The sequence below is a fragment of the Phalacrocorax carbo genome, chromosome 6 (genome assembly GCF_963921805.1).
Source record: "Phalacrocorax carbo chromosome 6, bPhaCar2.1, whole genome shotgun sequence".
NCBI classification, from domain to species: domain Eukaryota; kingdom Metazoa; phylum Chordata; class Aves; order Suliformes; family Phalacrocoracidae; genus Phalacrocorax; species Phalacrocorax carbo.
In genome coordinates this window covers 54,328,260-54,351,782 of record NC_087518.1, presented here as the reverse complement: position 1 = coordinate 54,351,782, position 23,523 = coordinate 54,328,260, and the positions used below count along the sequence as shown (strand labels likewise).

At 38.0% G+C, this 23,523-nt stretch overlaps 1 long non-coding RNA gene across 1 annotated transcript; it reads right to left on the bottom strand.

Moving 5' to 3' along the window:
• Positions 1-970: 970 nt before the first annotated feature.
• LOC135314101 (uncharacterized) lies at positions 971-5,311 on the bottom strand. Its single transcript, XR_010373576.1, has 3 exons — positions 5,091-5,311; positions 2,808-2,883; positions 971-1,351 (listed from the first exon to the last, which is right to left on the bottom strand). It is a non-coding gene; the product is annotated as an uncharacterized LOC135314101 (long non-coding RNA).
• Positions 5,312-23,523: the final 18,212 nt, after the last annotated feature.

The window sequence follows — 23,523 nt, the reverse complement described above, 5'->3', positions numbered from 1 at the left end:
GCCTTCTACATATCCTGGGTAATCAGGTCTCCTCTTTCCTTCCAGACAGGGCCCATATTTTTCCTAGTCTTCCTTTTATCATCAACATACCTGTAGAAGCTTTTCTTGTTGCCCTTGATGTTCCTGACCAGATTTAATTCTATCAGGGCTTTAGCTTTCCTAACCTGGTCCCTGACTGTTCAGACAATTTCTCTGTATTCCTCCCAGGCTTCCTGTCTTTGCTTCCACCCTCTGTAGGCTTCCTTTCTGTCTTTGAGTTTGTCCAGGAGTCCCTTGTTCATCCATGCAGGCCTCCTGACATTTTAACCTGACTTTCTCTTTGTTGGGATGCAGCATTCCTGAGCCTGGAAGATCTTTGAATATTAATCAGCTTTCCTGTGCCCCTCTTTCCTCCAGGGCTTTATCCTGTGGTATTCTACCAAGCAGATCCCTGAAGAGTCAAAAGTAATCTCTCTGGAAGTTCAGGGTAGTGAGCTTTCTGCGTGCCCTCCTCGGTGCCCTAAGGGTCTTCAGCTCCAGCATTTCATGGTCACTGCAGCCAAGGCTGCTCTTGAGTTTCACATTCCCCACCAGCCCCTCCTTGTTAGTGAGAACAATGTCCAGCATAGCACCTCTTCTCATTTGTTCCTCTGTCACTTACCAAAGGCAGTTATCATCAACATATTCCAGGAGCCTCCCAGATTACTTATGTTCTTCTGTGATGTCCCTCCAGCAGATATCAGGGTGGTTGAAGTCCCCCATGAGGACTAAGGCTTCTGAATGTGAGGCTGCTCCTATTTGTCTGTAAAGGGACTCATCTGCTTGGTCTTCCTGGTTGGGTGGCCTGTAGCAGATCCTCCCTCTAATATCACTTGTCCCTGCCCTCCCTTAATCCTGACCCATAAGCTCTTGGTTGGCTCCTCATCCATCCCCAGGCGGAGCTCCATGCACTCCAGCTTGTCACTGACATAGAGGGTGACACCTCCTGCTCATCTTCCCTGCCCATCTTTCCTAAAGAGCCTGTATCCTTCCATTCCAACACTCCAGTCATGGGAGCCATCCCACCGTGTCTCTGTGGTGCCAATAAGATCATAGCCCTGCAGGTGTGTGCACCTCTCTAACTCCTCTTGTTTGTTCTCCGTGCTATGCACGTTTGCACAGAGGCATTTAAGCTGGGCCCCTGATGAAGCTGACTTACTGGCTGGAGTGGCTGGAATTCCTTTGTGCTGCTCTTCAGGTGCTCTCCTGCTGACCTGTGATCCTCCTTCAGGCTCTGGGCATCTACTGATGGCACTGGCATTAGACTGGTAGGAGTGGGATGAATTAAGGTTCTCCTTCTCCGGCAACTATAGTTGTCATCTGTAATACAGCTCTAATTATAGTAGTTAAAGGTGAAGAAAGAATTAGAAATGTGGAAAAATGAATCCAACCTAATTTTACATGAATCTATGTCACAAACTTAGGCCAATAATAGAAAGGTGGGGTTTTTTTTTTTCCCTATGGGAAAAGAAAAGTATTTTTGGCTCCAGAGTGATATACAATAGTCTGGGTCAATCGTTTATGGATAGACAACTTTAAGCCCGTAGCTGGTCAAGAACTGAAAAAATGATTTGGAATAAATAGTTTTGCTTGCCAGTTTAATTTCTTTCTTACAAAGGATCTGCCCTTCCAGAAGAGTGGTCCCTGGCTGATACAGAAACAGAACATGGAGTGTATGAAATGTAACAAACACCCTGACTAAAAAAAAAAAAACATATTAGCTGGCAACTCTATACATAAATAATAAGTTTGAAAATCATGTTTTTAATAAGACAGGGTGTTTTGTTGATCCCTGCAGTAGGAACATTGTAATAATTCATGCACAAGCTGACTAGGGAGAGGCTGCCAGACTCCAGGACAAATAGTCATGAGGAAAGTCCCAGCAGCAAGGAAGATGGAGGGTTAGTACATTAAGCAAAAACTTCGGGACATCTGGGAGATCAAAAGCACATTGTTCAGAAATAGGTCCAAGAAGCTTGAGGCACAAGCAGACGTCCTTTCTGCATCCAGCTACAACTACAGCCTTGCAGCTGCAGCTCAGGTAATGGGACAGACCTTGTTATTGCTGTCTTATTTTCAGCCAAAGTTAACTGAGCGCACGCAGTTTTTCGCTAAGTTTTCAGCAGCTGAATCTTTGGCAGTTTTGGATGAAGCGGAATGCTTACATACTCCCTGTTTCAGCGGAAGCAGAGTGAGCTTCCAGCTGGCTGAAAATGGTCTTGGGGCTGGAGCATTTTGATGTTCCAACCAGTTGCAAAGCAAATGTCTGTACATGCCTTACAGAACTGAAAATGAGACTTAGGTAAGGTTGAGGGTCCAATAATGCTTTAAATACTTTCTGATCTGTCGCCTTATAAGCAAAAAAAATACACCCCCCCCCCCAAAAAAAAAAGATTCTTTCTTTTTTTTTTCCTACCTGCAGCATCTTTGGGTGTATACAGATGTTCATTGTGCACATGCTTTGGGCAGCTATGGTAAATGGGAAATCTATACACGCACCATCAGAAACCAAAAGCTAGGTGAGGAAGCACTTAAATTCCTGAGCAATGTTCATTTCCACATGTCAGGAGGTTTACAAGCCATAACTACCACAATAAGTGAGCCACCAGATTGTCTGAAATTAATATACATCTCCTATCTTGATAATGCAATGTCATAACAAATAATACAAACAGCAAATAAAGCAAGACTAGCTTCACCAGCAGGAAAAATAAAAGACAGAGCATGGTTTTTAATTTTAGCAGGGCATTCAGCTGTGAAAAGGGGGAAGTGTTCTAGGTTGTACTCACCACATTTTTTTTTCAGAGGGTTTTTTTGTCAATAACTGTTTAATATGATGTGTATTCAAGAAGTCCTCCAGCATCTCTTTAAAGAGAAAAAGGCATACACGGCTCATTCAAGGAATACAAATAAATACTTATGCCTAGGAGTTGTTTCCCTCTTACCTTGAGTTTGAAGGGCTGGATTACAGACTTCTTTACTTAGTATTTCCTAAGGTATTCCTCATCCATATATTGGGGACGTGATGAATGATTTTCCTAAAAAACCCTATGAAATGGGTTTTTGGCTAGGCATGGTTGGGGAAGCCCAAGTTTTTTTCTCAATGGCTAGTGTAAACTTCTGTTGGCTTAGCTCAAAGCAGCTTCTTGGTTTAGGTTACCCAACTAATTCCACCTGAATATTGTAGTGAAAAGCTGAACACTTAAATCTTGTTTTGAGATCTTCTTCTATATGCCAGACACATGGCTGTTAAAATTTGAAGTCCTCTAGACCTTACAGAGGCAACAAATCTTTACAGAATATGACCTTAGTTCTACTGGAGTCCAAGTTTCCCCACTGCAAAATGAAATAATAGGTTTTTACTACCTCACTGAGGTGGATATTAAAGTCCTCCCTTAATGAATGAAATCTTGGCTCTGTCAGAGTCAGTGTCAAAACTCACATTGACTCCAATATAGCCAGATTTTATCTAACATTTAGGATGTCCTTACTGCTGCCCTGTACGAACTGTGATAAACCCCGAGTGTTTCTGCATGTGCTGTAAAATATAACCTCATGCAATCACCTGACGACTCCCTCTGTGTCACTTTTGCCCCCTTCCCTCCCTACATGCAGAGGTTTAATGTGCATAATTTTCTTGATGATGTTCATCCCTTGTTTTAATATTACAACCATATTTGCTGGCTTACTGCCTGGTCTCTTGGACTCATCTGACAGTGTGTGCTTTCAGTTGTTATTCATCTATTTTACTATCCTCTATGATTTTGTTTCATATCCCTTCCTATATTCTTTAAAACTTTGCCCTTGACCTTCTTCTTCCTTTGGCAGAACTAGGACCCAAAAAGTTCTTGGATTAATGTGGTTTGCATTTCCAGCTGTAGTGTGCCTCATTTGAAAGTTTTTCTTTGCATTTGCAATATCTTTATCTGCTCTGAAGCATAATAGAGTTTCAATTTATATACTGCTTTTAACATCAAGCAGTCAGTTCAAAGTCCTTTATAAAATGGGGAAAGAGGAAGCTAAACCTGAATAGCCAGTGCAAATAGAAAAGTTTTCAGGCTAGATTTAAAGTGAGATAGTGTAAGGGCATTCTACATATTATCGTGTTTCTTTCTTTACTCCCAGTGGTCCCTACTTGCTTATTTTCTATTAAACATTATACTAAGTGATCTTTCCATTCTTCCGCATCTTTTTTGTTGCTAATTGCTGTATATACTTGAGAGAACGTTTTTTTTTTTTTCTCTTATAGGCTTTCATGCATACATTTTTGAGTCTTTTGTTATGACTTCACCGTTATTTTTAGACATGGGCCAAAACAAAACTTCATCAGATGGTTGCCTGGATGCTCAAGTTTAGCAACACATGTAAGTCTCCAGGGCAGCTTCATTCTCTGGCAGAAATTCAGCCACTATTCACTCTCAGAAATGTTAATTTACCACAAATTGTACCTCATTTCTTGAAAGCGATTTGCCTATAATAGACAGTCCCTGGAGAATTAGAAGAGACCTTTCTTTTTCTTTATTTTTTTCTTTTTAAACTGAGGTTATCAGACAGAACCAGGATTTACAGTTCTGGCTTGAAGCTACTAGAATAATGCAGACTGAGTCTGATTTGTCTAATGTCATGATGAGAGGCATTATTAAAGCTTGACATGGACACAGGGCTGTAGAAAACACTTTGATTCTGTAACCCAGAGACTTTCATAGACATGCTGTCACTATAAGACTTTCTCCTCTTGTGATTATCTCTCTGTAATGTAACAATATTGTACTGGAACTCTCAGTGACTAATTTGCCAGAGTATTACATCATTCTATTATAAGGAATCCTTCTTACTGTCATTCCTAGATCAGGATTATGCAGAAAGGCTAATGAATACTCAGGGGTTAATCATTACCATAACTTTGGATTTTAGTCTGGGAGAGGAAGAGATAGGAAAACATCCACCCTTTTTCATTCTAGAGAGATTCACGAGGCAACTTTTACCCAGAATAAAGTGCAAACTTGAAAAATTAACAGATGTAACAATGCCAGGTTATTACTTTGTTTTGAAAAAAAAACAAAAACAAAAACCTCCAGGCGCTAGTTTGCCTTTGATAAGATATTCCAGTGGACTTCTGGCCACAATGACCAACACACATGCACTGAGGAACATGAAAGTCAGTGGCAGCTCTGTGCCATGGCTCATCCTTTCTTTAGGAACTGCTTGCCATTCGTCTAACCTGAAGAAGGTCGTCAGAGTAATGGTGACATTGATAGAGGAAAACAAAAGATACTTAAACTAAAACACAAAGATGTTTGTTTTGCTGTTGTTCCATGAATTGTTATTCTTTTGAAGCATGATGCACGTCCCCAACACCTATTCAGAGATATCTGCTTGTCCCAGATTTGCAATTTGTCATTCAAAGGAAAGAGTTTGCCCCCTACTTCAAAGCAAACTTCTGAGGTATAAACTGGAAGATATTTCCTTTAACATACCTCGCAAAATTACCTTAAACCTTTACTGTTTGGATCCATTTGTCTGTGACTGAACAGTTCCTGCAATCACCTCTCTTTGCTTTTACATCATACTTTGCAATGAATGGAAAGCAATGCGAGGTTCTATTTCTCTCAAAATCATTCCTGAAAAATTCTGTGATTACCTGCCTCCTCTTCTCAATGTATCATTGGACGACAGAGCAGAAGACAGAAATACTGATGGAAAGTAAATACAGTGAGATGCACTTGTTGAATCACTGATCTTGCCGTTAGTAGCATCGATCAACACACATTTCCAAGGGCTCTCTAAGCCACAGCTTCACTCACTCACTTTCTCCTTAGTAGTCTGTCTCACTATGCTATACTGCATGTCAAGCTATTTTACATGGAGTACTTCATAGTTTTTGACTCTGTTTCCAACCTAAAGCTGCCTCTTCTGGCATAATACTTAGAGTTCTTTCCAATCAAGTAATATTGATTTCAGGCTTTTTAAGTGCTGTAGCTGTACAATTCTCTTCTCTGCTGAGCGTGGTCTGATTCTCTCTTTAAAGAGGCTGGCTCGTTCTGCTCTTCATCAAAGGAACTGTTCTTCTCAGCTCTTCTTTTCCTCCTGATAGAGTTGGCTCACACTCCTCTTCCCACTGCCAGCACTATTGGCCTACTTTGTTACGCTCTGATGGAGCCATCCTACCCTACTTGGCTGCAGTTGGCCTGTTCCACTCAGCTCAGATTAAGCTCTCTAGCTCTGCTCTTTTTTGCTCTGATATGGTCATTCTCCTGTAATCCTCTGTGCTTTTCTATAATCAGTCTGCTCATCATTTGTAGAAAGCTGTCTTGATAATCAGATTCCCTCCGTATGGAGTTTAATCCAGGTATTTGCTAATGACCACTAAGACTAGTAGCTGCTTTTTCCTGGCACGTTTTTCATAGGAAAGCTATACTGTGTGTCTGTCATATGTTCTGTAAAAAATATACACTTCCACATTAATGTAAAATGATCTGTGTAAGAGCATATCAGTACAAAGCTGTGAACAGTCCTTGTACATGTCTTGGGAGCCAGACAGAAATGGACCCATGTAAATTCTAGTTAAAGGCTTATTATTACAGAAGCATGTATTACAGAGGCATAAAGGGATCCCATTGGTGTTATTAAAAGCCACCTGACTAAATCCTTCATAGAATGTATCAATATCAGTGCACCTGCTCTGGGGGCTGTGCAGAAAACTTTCCAAAATGTGTATAAATTTAGGTTAAGAGCATGTCTAATCCCACAATGATTACAAGTTGCTAATTATTTGGCCCCTGATTTGTATTCAGTATGAAAGAATTTGAAATATCTTTTTGTATGTTGCTATTGGCATGTCTAGACACAACTGTTCTAGACGTTTGAGACAAACAATTTGTTATCTTTCTGCTTGTTTGATGTAATCACTGCTCAAAATATGGCAGGTTTTTTTTTTCAGGGGTTACAATGATCCAGAAAAAATACCCAATAATTAAAAAAGTGAGAATGTACAATTAATTCATAAAATTCCTTTTTGAAAATTTTGGCCCATATTAATCTGTCTTTGTCTATGTATTCATGCCATCCTATTTCTTAATTCACCTATTCTGCATTATTGAAAAGTATAAATTCATTACTGTGAGCATTTATTTTGACTGAAGCATCACCAATTTTAACCACCATACTTGCATGAATCAGAGCATGATAAAAAACATTTGACTTCATAAATATTTTACTTCTGAATGACTGATGAAAAAATAAAGGGTCTATAAAGCCATGAATACCTTCTCAGTAAATGATGCAAAAAGTTCTATAAAAAATAATTGATAATTTTGAGATCAGTGAAAAAAATTATAAATCTGTCTCCTTTATGAAGTCTCTTGTGTGAAATATGGAATGGTTTAGGCTATAAAATATATGCTTACCAGCAGGAGACTCAATCAACAGCTTTAAACAAGATATTTACGGATGAAAACAGAAGCCAATGTTATAGATAAGCAATTCAGAAACTGTATTGATTTATATTTTTATTCTCTTGCTCATTCTCACTTGAAATAAACCATTATACAGCATTATACACAGTTAATTACTTCTGCTGGAAACTAAAATGTTTAGTTCCAGCACCTTTTCTCAATGGACTTGCAAGACCCTATTTAGAACTTGTGTATATGGTGTGTTGCACATCTTAAAACCATAAAGACCATGTCAGGGGCTCTAAGGAATAATAAAATATTAATTTGATGACAAAAATTAAGTGGCTTAAAGAAAGAAGCTGTTGTTTATCCCATGAGTGGCTTTTAAGACATTGATGTCTGGTTTTGAATGTGTCTATTCTTAGCCAAACTAACCACACGTAATGAGACCTAAGTAACTCTCTGACTTCAATCAAGCATCTCACTTATGGAAAACTATGAATTTGCTCTCTGTCAGGTCCTCAGTATGAGGAAGGACATTTCATCTTTCTGGACTCTTCTGATTTTGGTAACACTGTAAAAAGGCCTGTTTCAACCCTGCGAACCTGCAGAAAAGGCATATCCTTCAAGAAAAGACATCCTCTACACATAAAGGAATGCATGGAAAGAAGCACACAGAAAGCGTGCATGTTATGTGTGATATCCCACTTCACTGAGAAAGCAGAAATAGCTAACTGACCATGAGTAGGGAAACAAATAAATTAATTATATGCTTGTTAAAATAAATGAATGGTTCTGATGCTCTGCTGCTTCAAGAGAATTAATTCAATTCACAGTGCCTAAGGATCCACCTATAGTTTAGTAGTGGTACATACTGTGTCATCAGACTTAAATAGGAAATCTGGGGATGTACTTTGTTTTCAATGTCTGCCAGAGCTAGTCATAGTAATATGGTCAAAATACCAATTTACCCAAGGAATACTCCACTATAAACTGGTTTGCAGTTAGCAAAAGGCTACTGACTATGATTTCTAATAACATTTAAAAGTCATCAGAAAACATGGTAACAATTAATTTCTTTTAGCATGAAATAAAAATTTAAAGGAAAAAAAAATACTTCCAGAGCTATTTTTGTAGTGGTTACAGGGAATAATGGCAACTTCTCACTTTATTCTTTTGATTAATAGCGTTCAGAGTAAATCAGAGAAAATGTGAAAATCTCTGAAAAGGAGATATTTCAGAAGTATATTTTGAATATCCAAGGTTCCTGACCATGCCCTATCTTCTTCCTCCTTCTGTTGACATATTCTTCAAAGCAAAGCAAAATACTGAATACATCCTGAGGAAGCTCCAGATAGCCTAAAGATTTTAAACAACATAATGTGAAAGCATTGGCAAAAGGGCAGAAGGTGGGAGAAGAGCCAGTAGAGCAGGGAGAGACTGAGGCAGCACAGAGGTGAGCAGAAAAGGGTCTATTTCACAGCTCAGAGAGGTACAAAGAGCAGAAGTCACAGAACTTAACCCAGGACTGTAATTCTTTTGAGATATTCTGGTGAAATCATTCTTCTCATCCCTTGAAGTTAATGATCAGAAGGACAAAGTGAAACTGTGACCCCTGGTCCTTCAGGAAAATAAAAGGAAAAAAGGAGGAAAGGATGAACTTTTGCATTGTGCAAGCCCTCGGACTCTTTCAAGGACAGAACAGCTGGATGTATTTTTTTGCTGACTCATGTCATTGGTATGTATGTCTTTGCAGACTTCACCACTCTCAAAATTAGTATTTCAATACTTTTTAGAGAGACAGTTGGCCTCTGAATGCAGATGTGCTACACACGGTTGGTTATGCATACACGTCAACTATTTCAACAGAAGTGAGGAGAAAAGTAGACAGACTTGGATGTTTTGTTTGGCTTTTATGTTTTAGACGCTTTGCTTTGGTGCTATGCGCCTGGTATTCGCTTTGTCACATAATTATACCAGGTCTCGTTCAGTTTAGAAAATCAGGTTTATTTTCTTTTTCAGGAAAGAGATGACAAGTGCTATTTTAATCTTTCCAAGCAGTCTCAATATGAAGCATTCCTATCACATATCAGTCTGGGGAGGGGAGGTTACAGCTTTGAGTTACTACATCTGGAATTTTGTCCACTCACAGGTAGATGTGACTGCCAACAGCAAAAGAGGGAGAAGAGTTTGGAACTGGATCTCAGTTAAGGTTATACAACATCAGTGGTGTCAGGCTCAAGGGAGGCGTTCGGCAGTCTCTATCTGCTAAGCAAACCACTGAATGCCTCCGTGTGACAGCTTTTCAAAATAGCTACGCTTGGCACCACTTCTTTGGGCACAATATGTCCTGGATAATTTATTTAGTTTATATATTCAGCTGTGTACTAATTAAGTCTTTGTCTTTGGAGCTCTGATTTCCTGTTTAACGCATTTAACATTGTGCCATTGTGGTCCAAAGGGAAAAATTACTTTGGCGTTTACCTGGGTTGAATTCAGAGCAATTCAAAGGGCTTCAGTGGACTTTCACTGCCTTTAGAGAGCAGAATTTGATCCTCTCAGTGGAATTAACAAACAGCTATAATTACCTCCAGCAAAAAAAAAAAAGTGCAAACAGATTTTACCTTCCTTTCTCACCATTTGTTTTTATGCGCCAAAGGACGTTTAGCAGAGGACAGCACAAAGCTTTTCAAGGAGGCTCACGCTGGCCAGTAAAGTCAACAGTGATGCAGAACCTAGATTTTGAATTGGGCCCCCATTATAATTGCTCAAAGGGCAGTGACTTTCAAGATTTTAATTTTTGAATCTTCATCTGGAGCAGTGGGATTAAGCTAAGGCTTGCATTGTTTAGAAGGCCCCATGGTTATTGAATTAGTAGTTAAAGTTTGCAGGAATTTTCAGTTTAGGGATGTGGAAAACCCTGCCGCTATTAGAAGCTAGTGTTTAAAAGCAATTTGTGGCAAGTTAGCCAGGGAGTGCAGCACACAGGATAATAAAAATCAAGCTGAGAAAGACGTGAAAGAAGGGACCTGTGCATTCAAGAGAAAGGAACTGATACCTACTAAACTTTCCCTATTTGTGTTGAAGTTATATATTTCTGCTGTATTTTGTTTTCTTATGCATTTTTAAAGACGGATATTAATTTTTTTTCATGATGACTTTGAAGAGCTAGATGCCACTGAACCTATGCTGGCTGTGAGATTTGGTGTCTGCAGTGTGTGAATGTGTGCATGTGTGTATATTTACCTTTTTGTACTGAAATATTTTATTTAAATAATCACACTGCAAAATATGTAAGGTTGAGAGATGTGGAAAGCTTTGGGATATTTTAGGATACTTAAATGTGCTTGCTGGCTACCTGGGTTTTGTAGTAAAGGCATTTGACTTTGCTCTTAGACTAATCTAATTAATTTGCTTTACATTCCTTCCACAATCCACTGTATAGCATATGTTAAACAAAATATTAACTGCAAATGCATTCTCTCAAGTGCATTATTTCCAGAATATTTCTACTTTTTCATTAGATCACATAGGATACATTAGACATGTGATTAACGTGTATGGCAGACCATACAAAAAGTATTTGATTGAGATACATATTATAGGCTCCTCTGACTAGTTTTATATTGAAGTTTCCTGGATCACATGTGGACATTTTGTCTTATAAAACAGTTTTCAATTTAGGAGACAAAAAATTAAACCTGAGTGTTCTGAAATTCACTTACAAGAGCCAGTTACTTTGATTTTGATTTTTTAATTTCTTATTATAAACAGAACATTTTGAAATAAAACCAGTAAAAATTAGAGTTCCATAACATCGTCAGAACTGTATTGCAGATTTTTTTTTCCCAAAAGATAATTCTGAAAAAAATTAGAACTGACCTTGTACTGTGTTGACAGAGCTGAATATTCCAGAGGAATATGATTCCAGCTAAATTTTTCTCATGAGGGCTACTAATAATTAATGGAAGTTTTTGAAGTTCCCACCACAGAAGCATATGAACTGCTGAGAATTTAGAAGCCAGAAAAAGAGATAAAGTATACACATTCCATCATTCAACATGTGGAACAAGGAATTTGATGTTGTTTGTGGCTGACAAACTCAGTTCTCAGGTTTTGAGAAAGTCAGAACTTTGTGGCAGGATTAAGCTGATATGCCTGACTGTGGAGTGATGAGCTTTGACTGACGCAGCATGAGTCTGAATGGTGTTCCCATGCACAGCAGAGGAAAAATTGTTAAAATTTCCCTTCTCTTAGAGACTGGAGAGGAGAGAGAGGGCAGTGGAGGAGAAAAAAAATACATAGCATATGTTACACATTTAAAAGAAAAATTGCTTACTGAAGTGCATAAAAGAACCATTAGGTTTGTTTTTTTAATTTAAAATTCACTCATGTGGGGTGAAGCAATATTGTGGCAGCCAAAGTGCTACAGCGGAGGTCAGGCCTTCGTTGTCACTGTTACTAAATGCTTGGTAGCCCCAACTGCACGAGAGACCACAGGCAGAAGCTTCACACCGACCCAGCAGTCTGGCTTGGAAGCAAAAACATTTCCCAGAAATTTACAGTCTGGCACTTCCTACTTGTGTGTACCAGCCTGCTCAGTATCCAGGCTCCCTGCAAGCTACTTTTCACTTTGGGATTCACAGTAAGCATATTGAAAGCAATGGAAAGACTCTCATCGATCTTAGGGGCCTTCCAGACAGACCTTCTGTGAGTGCAAATGCTCCAAACACCAAGTTAGAGATGTTAATGTGAGTTTGTCATGCAGTGAGGTTGTTACAGAATTGTATATAAACACTGTTTTAAAATGTGGAGCAATAACCATTTAGGGAGTGAGATGAAATGGGGACATGTAAGTCACAGCAACATATTTTAGTAATTTGTTTATATGAAAGCAAACAAATTGCTATGAGTTTTAGTAATTACCATCAATTTACCAGCAATTATTAGCAATTTTTTTTTCTACATTGGATTGAGGGATTCAATCTATTTTATTTACTTACTAGTTCTCTGTTCTTTGTTTTTGTTTTATACCTCTGGGATAATTGGCAGAGACATAGACAGAAGGGAATGAAAACGCCCATTGACCTTAACAGCTCTGAGAAGCAGCAGTGAGGAGTGGCACATTGGCCAAAGGGAAGATCTGAAGCAGTTAGGTGTCATGTGTTGACCCATCAAGAAGGCCAGGGGATGAGCTGGATGATTTGGGAGTTTTTTGGTATCCTACAAAGAGAAATGCAATTGATTATGATGCCCAAGTTACTAACTTTTTGCCTTTTCTCTTTTTTATGTTTAATCAATTGCACTTTACCAAATCTGGATATCAAGGAAAAAAAACCAAATGGTGAAGCTCCAGTTATCAAAGGTTTCCCATATCCCCAGGGGTGTGTGCGTAACGGGGAGCCTGCCCCATGTAACAGCCACCTCGATCGCTCTTGGACTTCTACCATCCTAAAGCAAACACAAGCCTAAACCATAGCCGCATGTATACATAAAAGTCTAAACAGATTAGCTCACTCAGAGACAGTGAACCGAACAACAAACAAACAGAAATTAGGATAAAGGAGATCAATACACAGCAACACAAGGGGAAAAGTTAACCTCTAGGTCTCAGGTTGCTGACAACTAGCAGATTCATTGCTCTTTCAAAGGAGAAATAGCTGGTTCAGCACCTGGAATGAGAACACGGGCAAGAATGGCATTTACACTTTTGCGGCTCACACAGCCGTCCTATGAGAATGGATTATTGCATACTGATGAAAACAAATATAAGCCAAGCTCTGGGATTGTGTTGTGCTGCTAACTACTTCTCAAAAAAAAATTTATACTACGGAGATTGCAAATACAACAGGTCCCACGTCGCAGTGCAAACACAGTATACAAACACTAAACCTGGTGATGTGTTTAGGTAGCCCTGATCAACCACGCCAGACTCCTGCCACCACGTTTTCAAAGGGAATTTTCTGGAGGATAACAGAAATGTGTGTACATGAGACACATTCAAATATATTAAGATTTTTAAAGTAACAGACATTGCCTTATGCATTCCCCTTGAGCCTTAAAAAAAATAGAAAAAATTACCAGGTCCTACACTGCAGCTGTTTTCCTCACCAGTCCTGGTGGCATTAACTTCTAAAACTTTAATTTTCCAGCCAGATACCAAGCATACCTGACATCCCTTAATATGGACTTGATTATCTGTGCCTGACTGACGTGGTAACCATGGCATCTTTGCTGTGATGAGGAATCCAACTTAAAAAAAAAGAAAGTAATTCTAATTTACAACTGTACAGATTCACACAATGTGATAATAAAGAGGATACATGATGAAACCTGACAGGACGTTGAGCTTATTGCACAAGTGTGGACAGCTGAAAAGGCAAGAAATAATACAGTTGTCACTGGACTGTTTCACCTTAACACCACATAAACAAAAGCACTCTTGTTAATCGGTCCAACTCTTCAGCTGCATAATCCCAGAGTATTAATGCTAAATGTGAAAACTGTAAACCTCCAGCTTTGCTGGGTACATAAAACATATGACTGTGCAGCAGCCTGGTTTGGTCAAGAAATTATTTTGATGTTTGAAATCAGGACATACACATATAGAATAAATACTTACATAATGCCTTACATTTTTTGTGCCCTAATGTTGCTCTTTATTTTCTATAATACTCAATTTCTACTAAAATGGCAATGAATTTTAGTGGCACACAAAAGCTACAGAATAGACGTTGAAACTATATGAGCAATGGCTGAGCAGTAAGTGCTGTATTTGGTTTTTCCACAGACATTCTATTATAGAAGAAATATTAAATCTGCAATAGCTCTTAAAAAAGAAAAACCTAAACACTTCTTAAAGTATATGATCTTAAAGAGTAACTTATCTTTGAAGAATTACATTTTCATTCTGGCAATGCTTACTTCAATCTCACCATTTATAAGAATAATTTATTTTTCAGTAATACCTAGCCATGTGCTTCACTGATATTGAGTGTACAAACAGTCTGGCACAAGAATGATACTGAGATGGTCTTTAATATAATGTCAGTGTGCTAGTCACAGCTATTTATCCTTACTATTAATCAGCTTATATTATTCTTATACATACACAAAGGTATTTTTCACACCTTTTCACAATAATAAGGAAATCCATATTTGACTTTAAGTTTAGGTTCTGAATTCAAATATATATGTAACAGGAGGTGCTGCAAAAGCAGTTTTGTATCAGTCATATAGGATTTTTCTTCAACAATTATCAAATAGAGAACAATATATAATGGGTAACAGTATCTTCTGTACAATTTAGCCCAACCTAAAGGATTTTTTCCCAGTCTTAGGTCCCTTGCATTTCATATTTTTCTACATATTTCTTCATGACTAATTGGGGTAACATAAGCTTGCAGTCTCTTGGATATTATTCACTGTCAGCTTTCTCTCCTGAATAAACTGATCTCTTGAAAACTTACTTACATAGCACACAGCAGGAGAAACGGAGAAGAAGCAATCACTGTCCAAAGAGAGGTGGAAAGAGGAGGCTGAATGAAAAATAGATAGATATGAATCACACATGCCAGATGCTGAAGTAAAGCCTGTTTATCCCTAATAAGTTGGTGAAGTTGCAGAGAAGACTTTATCCCTGTGAATATAGGATTCTTGTAGTATTGCCAAGGTCAGTGATAACGGATGGTGATCAGCTCAGTAAATGCTGGTTGTGTAAGTTAAAGTTGCCTAGGGACTGCTTTAACCTATGCACCCAATTTTTTTCCAAGCCTACAAAACATTTCAGAAATGAAAACACACATAATATGCCTATGTGGGCCATGTGTTCTTTGTTTCCTACTTCCCTAAATAAGCCCTTGTTTCCCTCTATTTTATACTTTCTTTATGCCCTGGGTTCTTGAGGATGGATGTCTAATTGTAGTTTGAATGACAGATTGGGGTACTGCCTTTCATCCACAGCGCACAAACCTCCAGGATCCGCAGGGTGCAAGTAGGGGCAGAATAGAGCGCTTAGCTTTTAATGGATGGTTAAGAAGTAATGAAAGGAGAATCAGCTTATCTCGGGGTGCCCTGTGGGCTACATTGTTTTCAAATAGCTTTTAGCTGGGACTTGTCTTACTAAGGTTATATATTTTTCAAACGATTACCTCAAGAAACATGACTGTTTCAGATACACCCGTTAGATACTACAACGGTAGCCACAGCTCTAAATCGTGTTAAAAACAGTTTGCATCATACTGATAATGCCAAAAACACGCTAGTGAGCTCAGTTTATGGCAAAAAGCATTATATTCCTTCTTTCGGCAAAGAAAGTGGTTCAGATCTGATCCACTAATGCACAGCATGTGTCTGCCTTCTGGATAAACAGGCTAAGATTACAGCAGATGTGTGGATTTACAGTGTACCTCAGGACTTGCAGTCCACCCTGAAGAGGTTATCCACTGCTCCTTTAAGGACATCAACTTTCCAAGACTTTTTAGATTTCTAGACTTGTTATAAGCTGCATAAAATGCTTTATTTTTCTCTCTCAAAGTAGCACTTCAGTTATATTTATGCAACACCCACACATGAAATTATTTTATTGGACAAAGTGATCCCTGGCAATCTGAAATTATCCAGCTATTAAACTGAATACTGACTTGAACTTAAAAGCATTTCTGGTTTGAAAACATGGTGTGCGGAGTTAAAAGGGTGACACTGGGAAAGATCATTCCCATAAAGTGAAATTTTCACAGAAGAATAAGATTTGGAGACAGACCCAGAACATTATTATAGTCAATGGAAAGTCTGCCATAAAAACTAGGTAGTTTTCTCCAGTGGTTTCTGGGAAGGAGATTACCCTTACCCTTGCCTCCATTAACTGGGCAGGATTGTCACCGTTCGGACATTATAAACCTTTGAGACTTGTGGGAGGTTTCTGAGCAAATTCCTTTGAGTTTTCAAAGCACCAAGAGAGACAGGATGCCCATATCACATCTGTCCCTCACCTCCTTTGGGAAGCGAGACCCCTTGGGTACAGAGATGTTTTGTTTTGCAGAGGTGGGATGTGTGCCCCCATGTCCTTAAGAGAGTGTCTGCACATGCAAGCCTTAACTGCCATATGGGACCTTTGATATAGTGGGTATAATAAATTTTTACCAAGAGCTTGTTTTCTCCTGAGCATATGGAATCCCCAGAATAGTAATGAAAAAATTGTCTGAATAAAATAAGAAATATCAAAATGCTTATTCAAGGCAAAATTGAACAACTTGGAATTTGTTATTTTTCATTTTCACATTCCATTCTTGTAGTATCATATCAATTCTGATCTTTCTTATTTTCTTGTCCAGCCTAAATTTTGAATTTAGTAAATGAGTAATTTAGTAAATAATTTAGTAAATGAGTCATTTACTGTCCAGAGAATTAAAGGAAAGGGCATGGTCTACAATTCAGACCAAGAGACAAGCTCTCATTCTAGTCCCATATTTTACAATGACTACCCTCTTTAAAATTGAAAAGCTAAAAATAGGGAACTTAAAGTTACCTGGTTCAGAAGATGTTATTACCTTATCTACCTAGACTACAATGGCCCCAGTTCCACTGAACTCAATTGAAGAAATCCTTTTGATTTTGGGTGAAGTCCCAAACACATTAAATTGTAATATTCAGGTGAGCATCTGAGCTCAGTACAACTGCTGTCAGTGCTTTTTGAGGTTTGCCCAAATCAGCTGACATTTTATGCAAAATATTTTGGATAGCCAAGGACTTAACCTCCTTCTGTCAGTCAGCATTTCCTTGTCACAACTTTAATAACACCTTTCGCAACTGATTTTATCTGGTATTAACAAAATCATTGCCTTAACTCACTCAAAGGTGTATCCTGTGATTGACTTCTGCTGAGTGGATTAACCAAGTTCATCAAGACAAGGATTCTGAAGTTTCAACATGTCTTTCTAGTTTTATTTTTATCCTCTGATGTCTGTGTTTTATTCCAGGAAACTAAACTTTATCAAAAATATTTACAGTTCATATGCCAGTGATTGTTTTGCAGCAGAGACTATGGAAATATGGAACAATAAACAAACTGAACACTAAACTGGAGATGTTAGCAATTTATTATACATATTCCGCTTCAACTGAGGTTTCAAACAGCTGATATACCTGAAAACTAAAACATTATCACAGAATCCGAGGTTGGAAGGGACCTCAGGGATCATCTAGTCCAACCTTTCTAGGAAGAGCACAGTCTAGACAAGATGGCCCAGCACCCTGTCCAGGTGACTCTTGAAGGTGCCCAACGTGGCCGAGTCAACCCCTTCCCTGGGGAGATTATTCCAGTGGTGACTGTCCTCACTGTGAAAAATTTCCCTCTCGTGTCCAGTCGGAATCTCCCCAAGAGCAACTTGTGTCCATTATATATATATATATATTTTATATATATACACACACATGCATATATGCGTGATATATGTATGTATGTATAATGTTCTAGTTTTCGGTGTCTTCGCAAATACTGCAGGTAGTTTACATGAGTAACTGAAAGAGTGTTTATACACGCGCACACACACACACATGCACACACACCCCACGCAGTTTTCCAAAGGCCTCCTCCCTGCCTTGAAGCTTTACAAGAAGGTACACATTTTTTTAATGACATTTCATTAAAAAATATGCTTCCTTGGAAAGCGGTCAAGAATAAGGCCATGCTTCTGCTTGGCAGTAAAAACGGTACAGCAGGCACCGTGCTGCAGCTAAAGAGCATTGCAATCTGTTTTACTACAGCTGCGAGCAGTAGTCACAGGCGCTGCCCAGGGTAAATCACTGGCATTCCTTCCTTGACTTTTGATTTCCCATTTCTTTATTCTCTCTCTCATTTCAAAGTTTTTGGTCTGTGTTCCTTTTACAAATAGATGAAAGTGGAGCAATGGGAAATATAATTAGGTTATTAGGAAGACAATCTTTGATTGAACTAGCTTCCTTGGTTTTACTTGGAAACTTGTTTTCCTAGAGTCTGGTACTGCAGTTAAAGAGAAGGAGATCTCATTAAAAATAAAGTTTGGGTGACTCTCATTTGTTACAAATAAGACAGCAAACAACTGACCTTCAGTATCTATTCAGGTCAGTAGATAAACGTCAGAGTCTTGCTTTTGAAAACACTGATCCATTTTGCTGTTCAAATAAGCTTTACCAGGGCTCCACTTTTTAGAATACATTTCCCGTGATTAGGACTAACTGAAAGCAGTCAGCACAGGGTTTTTAAAGATGTATTTTAGGCAGCATAGCAACAGTACATTCAGATGTCCCCTATGTTAGCATTTCTGAACAGGTATGAGAGTTCTACTTCAATTATTTATTCCTCTCAAAATCTAGCCTCTCTTTTTATTAAATATTAAAATGTAAGAATTTTTTGAAAGACACTGTTTGCATTGATAATGGTGGTTCTCTGAATTACTTTTTAACTAACTTACTAATTGAAAGTTGAGTTTGAAAAAAGTGAGTTAAGCATCTTCTGGGAATGGGGATTGTAACGGTGTTTTTCAAGGTTACTTTCTCTTCATTAAAAACTTTGTAAAATAATAATGAAGAGGAAACCATCTCATTAAGGAAAGAATAAGATCACTCGTCAATTTTACTGCTCTTCTCATCTAACTTTACATCGGTAGGAGCGTAGCAATGCCTTGCATTTCTTAAGAATTCTTTGCCCCACATTCACTGTAAACAGAGAAGAGCCATAATTATACTTCATTTGATCCATATCAAAGCTACTGATCCATGTATCGATTTACATAAAGTAAAGCACATAAAACATTTTTGCTTTTCACCCTTACTTCACCACCTTCTAACGAAAGTTTTCGTTTGCAACTTCATTTGAATATAAAAATCTCCCGTTGAAATTTGCGATGTTAAACAAACCATACCAGTCATTCAACTTTTTAATTAAGGATTCAGTGTTCCATCCCTTTTCAGACATTAAAATTCAGGTGCAGTCATTAATCTTTCTAAATGAATTCACCTGTGGCTAATACTGATGTATTTTCTATGAGGCTTGTCATGGACTGCATACTGCATGCATAACCACTCTACAGTTAATTACACAAGGGATTATCGTTAGTGTCATAAAGATAAAGCCTTGCTAGAAGCATTACAGACATTTTTTGAGCAATGACTTATTTAATTTTTGTTAACAGCTACATAAGTATTTAAGAACAATAAAAGTTTGTTTATAGCATGGAAGAGTGAATGGCAAATTTCAGAGAACTCTCAGAATCAGAAGTCATGTCCAGAGCTGCTGACCACCTCTTTCATGTCTTCGTGTATCAGTTTCCCACCTACTCCACTAAGCAGCAAGAGAGAAGATAATGCAAATACTATAGCCCTCTTAAGATGCATGTGTTGAGAGTTCTATGTCAAGTATTCTTCTCTAAAAAAGATGAATAGCACAGCTTATAAGAACTGTAATTTATAGCACTACACACCAGTCTGCTGAGGAAGAAAAAAGTTCAAAGGTTGTTAAGGAACAAAGCAATCTCTGAATAGCAAGCAGTGTAATTTACAGGAAAGTTCATGAAAACATTCATAGTACAGTGTTCCAGCAGAAAAAAGCTTCAGAGAAATCAAGAGAATAGCATATAAACTGCATGAGTTTTTAGTACTCTAAGGTTTTAATTTATTAATTAGATATTATCAATTAGAAATGTAATTCTGTCTCAAATTGTTTTGTCTCGTAGCAGACAACAAAGTGTCGGTAAAAGACTTGCTATCATCAGCAAGACTGGAAAGTATTCCCTATCAGTTGAGCTCATAGGCACTGCTCCTGTTATAACTTGAGTAGGCTTGCCTTCACCATCCAGAGAGATCTAATCAACGCAGAGCAAACATGAAATAAACATATGTAGTTAAAAACAAGAACAACAACTTTGTTTAAAAGATAATACAGTAGAGAAAAAGATTTGATTTTCAAGCCCATTGCATCTGTTTTAAATTAACTTCAGTTGATTTACTCCTGATTTACACTATTAGAAGACAATCCCCAAGATGTTCTTAAATTATTGAAGAATTTGGAATTATATACATCAGTGAAAAACACAGAATGAGAAAAAGAATAACATTGTGAAAGGCTCAAAACAGACAAAATCATGACAAAACTCTCTTTAAAATAGTAACTAATGAAATAAAAATTAAAATTTCATTTTTATTTCGTAATATTTTTAGTGTAGAAGAGGAGAGATGGAAGGGGAAGACTAAAACTATATGTTAGTCTTCTGATTCAAATAGTAAATATATTCCCCTCAAGAATGAGTAATCGTTAGTCTGAATGGCATTGTAGCACAAAACAAATAAATAGCACCAATCAGAAGCCTGATGTAATGATTTACTGTGTGAGATTCACAGTGGGTTTGTGGTGGTTTGTTTTTTTTTTGTTTTTTTTTTTTTTCTTTTTTTAATTTCCTGTAGTTTTGAACACCTGAAAGCTGAGGGGCAGTGGAACAGAACCACCCACTTCAAAGCTTTTTTTCACACTTTGCTTTCCTGTCTGCTAAATCCCTCAGGGCTCGCTTCTATAAACAATAGCAGATAATTAGATTTATGCATGTAATTTGATTTAAATTGATTCTAACAGTTATCCAGTGATGTTGCAGAAGCTGTTGAGCCAGTCAGTGGACACACATGCACCAACAGCTTCACAAATGACATGAAACAATGATCTCTTTCTACCTAGAGCTTTATAGGTGCCATAAAAAAAAATATCTGTAAATTAAGGCACTTTATTTATGTAAGAAACTTAGAGTTAATTAAATCTGGAGGTTTCCTCATGCACCCCTACCTGATCTATCTGTTCTTCATTGTTATAGTATCAAAATTACATAGAAGATGTTCAGATAACAGCAGCAAATCAATTATGAATTCACCAGACCTTTGGTTTTTGGGGTAGGAGTCTCAACTGGGATAGTTTTATGGAAAGTGGCTGTGTGATGTGTTTGGGGGAAGATGGTGCAGTTCTTGCTAGGGTGGAAGAGCTGTTCGTGAATACTAAATTTAATTTGGGAAGTAACCAGTTTTCTTGCCTGAGGTCAATGATAACCACTAAAACGTACCAAAGTACTGCTCTGTTTCTACGTCATCAGTGAAATAGACTCCCTTTTCTATAAAAATATAGATGTCTCCCGTAGCCTTTTACCAAAAATAAGGTGCATATGAAATTTTCATGAAAATGAATGGAATAGTCAGGTCCATCATTACAGGAAAGTAGTGACTTTCTCAAAAGTATTTGTTTTTCAAATTTTCATGTTTCTTTTTTTGCCTTTTCCTTTCTGCTGAATAGTTTCATTTATTATGGCAAGGTTTCTTCTCAATCTTGAAAGTTTTTATAGAAAACCAATTACCTCGTCAATGTTCTTTGCCTCTAGAAATTTGAATTCACCCATCAGTTCAAAGAAATCATTTTTTATTCAAAGATAAGTCCAAAGGGTAGAGAGCAATTTCAACTACACAGGACGTGTTGTTCTCTTGCCCCTTTGAATTTAATATGATAATGGTCACCACCAAACTATAGCAAAAACAAAAAAACTCTCAAGAACAAGAAAACCCCTCAAAACATGAATTTTACTTTGTTTTCTGTCTGTCTTCTTTGGTGGGGACAGGGGGATGGGGGTGGGGGGTGGGGGGTGGCGGGGACCAAACTATGTTTTAGTGAAACCTAAAGAAAATGCAAGCATTTTTAATATTTTACCCTTTCTCTTTTTATTCTGGGGCAAGGTGTCCAGAAAAACTATACTTCTTAAGTTGCCCTGTGGGAGAAAGAACAGTAAGATGTTATATTTTATTACCTGGGAATATCTTAAGCATGCTGCAGGAAATAAATAGTGCTGTCACAGTCTCTTATTTATTTAATTTTGAGAATGAATTTGGTGCTAATGAGGTTGAAGGGCTGATAGCGAAGTCTAGAGTCAGGCACAGCATGGGCAGGTGCTCTGAAAGCTTCTTCAAACAGCTCTGTCAGCAAGTGCACTTTAATCCTGCTTTGCAATATCCCTGCTTGCCATCAAAGTGCCAGTTCCTGCCAGGTGCCGAGTGCCCTCGGCTCTCACCGATGACAACAGCAGAAGAACTTCACATGGCGAGCTCAGTGCTTGGCAGAATCAGGATCAGGGATTCAAACTCTAGTGCAGAGCTGGAAATTAAACCAAAAATGAACTTTGTCAAATACAGACTTTTGTCGTAAGGACAAAGCCATTGGCTCTGAAAAATCTTTCATTAGTGGTACAATCAGTATTGAGATCTAGATTCTCCAGAGGTCAGCTCACTGCATTTAAATGATATGATATTTGCTATTGTGTAGATATCTAAATGATGTAAAATTTAAATATTAGAACAATTATCAACCGTATGATAACTAACCATATCATGTTTGCTGATAAAAGAGAGAAGCCAAAAGATTTGTCTGAACATACAAAAGTAATAGACTTGGATTCTGTTAGAGTGTAAAAATAGAATATTTATATCTGTGCATGCCTTACACAGGCAAAAAATGATGGGACTCCTGGACACTGGGTTACCCATGCCTAGGTTTGCACTTCTGTCTCAGAACATTTTTTTGAAAGAAATCATCTGAATCTCATGCTTTAAAGAGCCAAAAACTTTCTTTAATGTTTGGCCTGAGGAATTAATTTTCTTTTAAGTATCTTTTCAGCTTTGGTTGTGGCCTTCTAGCCCCAAACTTGAATAGTGCTCAGCTTTCCCAGCTCCTTCCATGTTCAGCTTCTGCTCTGCTGTAATGTCACACTTTTAGGACTGAAAGCCCTGAAATCCTCACAGGATGTGCACACCCACTGAAAAGAGTGATGCTCTGGGACCTGCAGATGGGGCAGTCTGGACTCCTACAGATTAGTTGATTGGGATGTCCAAGACAAGAGGAATCCTGACTGAAGCATCTCCCAGGTCTGGACATCTCTAAATCTCTTCTCTTCATGGATTCTCTGATGCCTAATAGAGGCTCCAGGTGATCTTTCCCTCCCAGGAGTTGCTAATAGACCCTGTCTTCTACCTGACCTCTTACCATCACAAGATTCATATTAACTGACCTTTTCCATCCATAATTTGTGAAAACGTGTCAGTTTCAATCAAATTT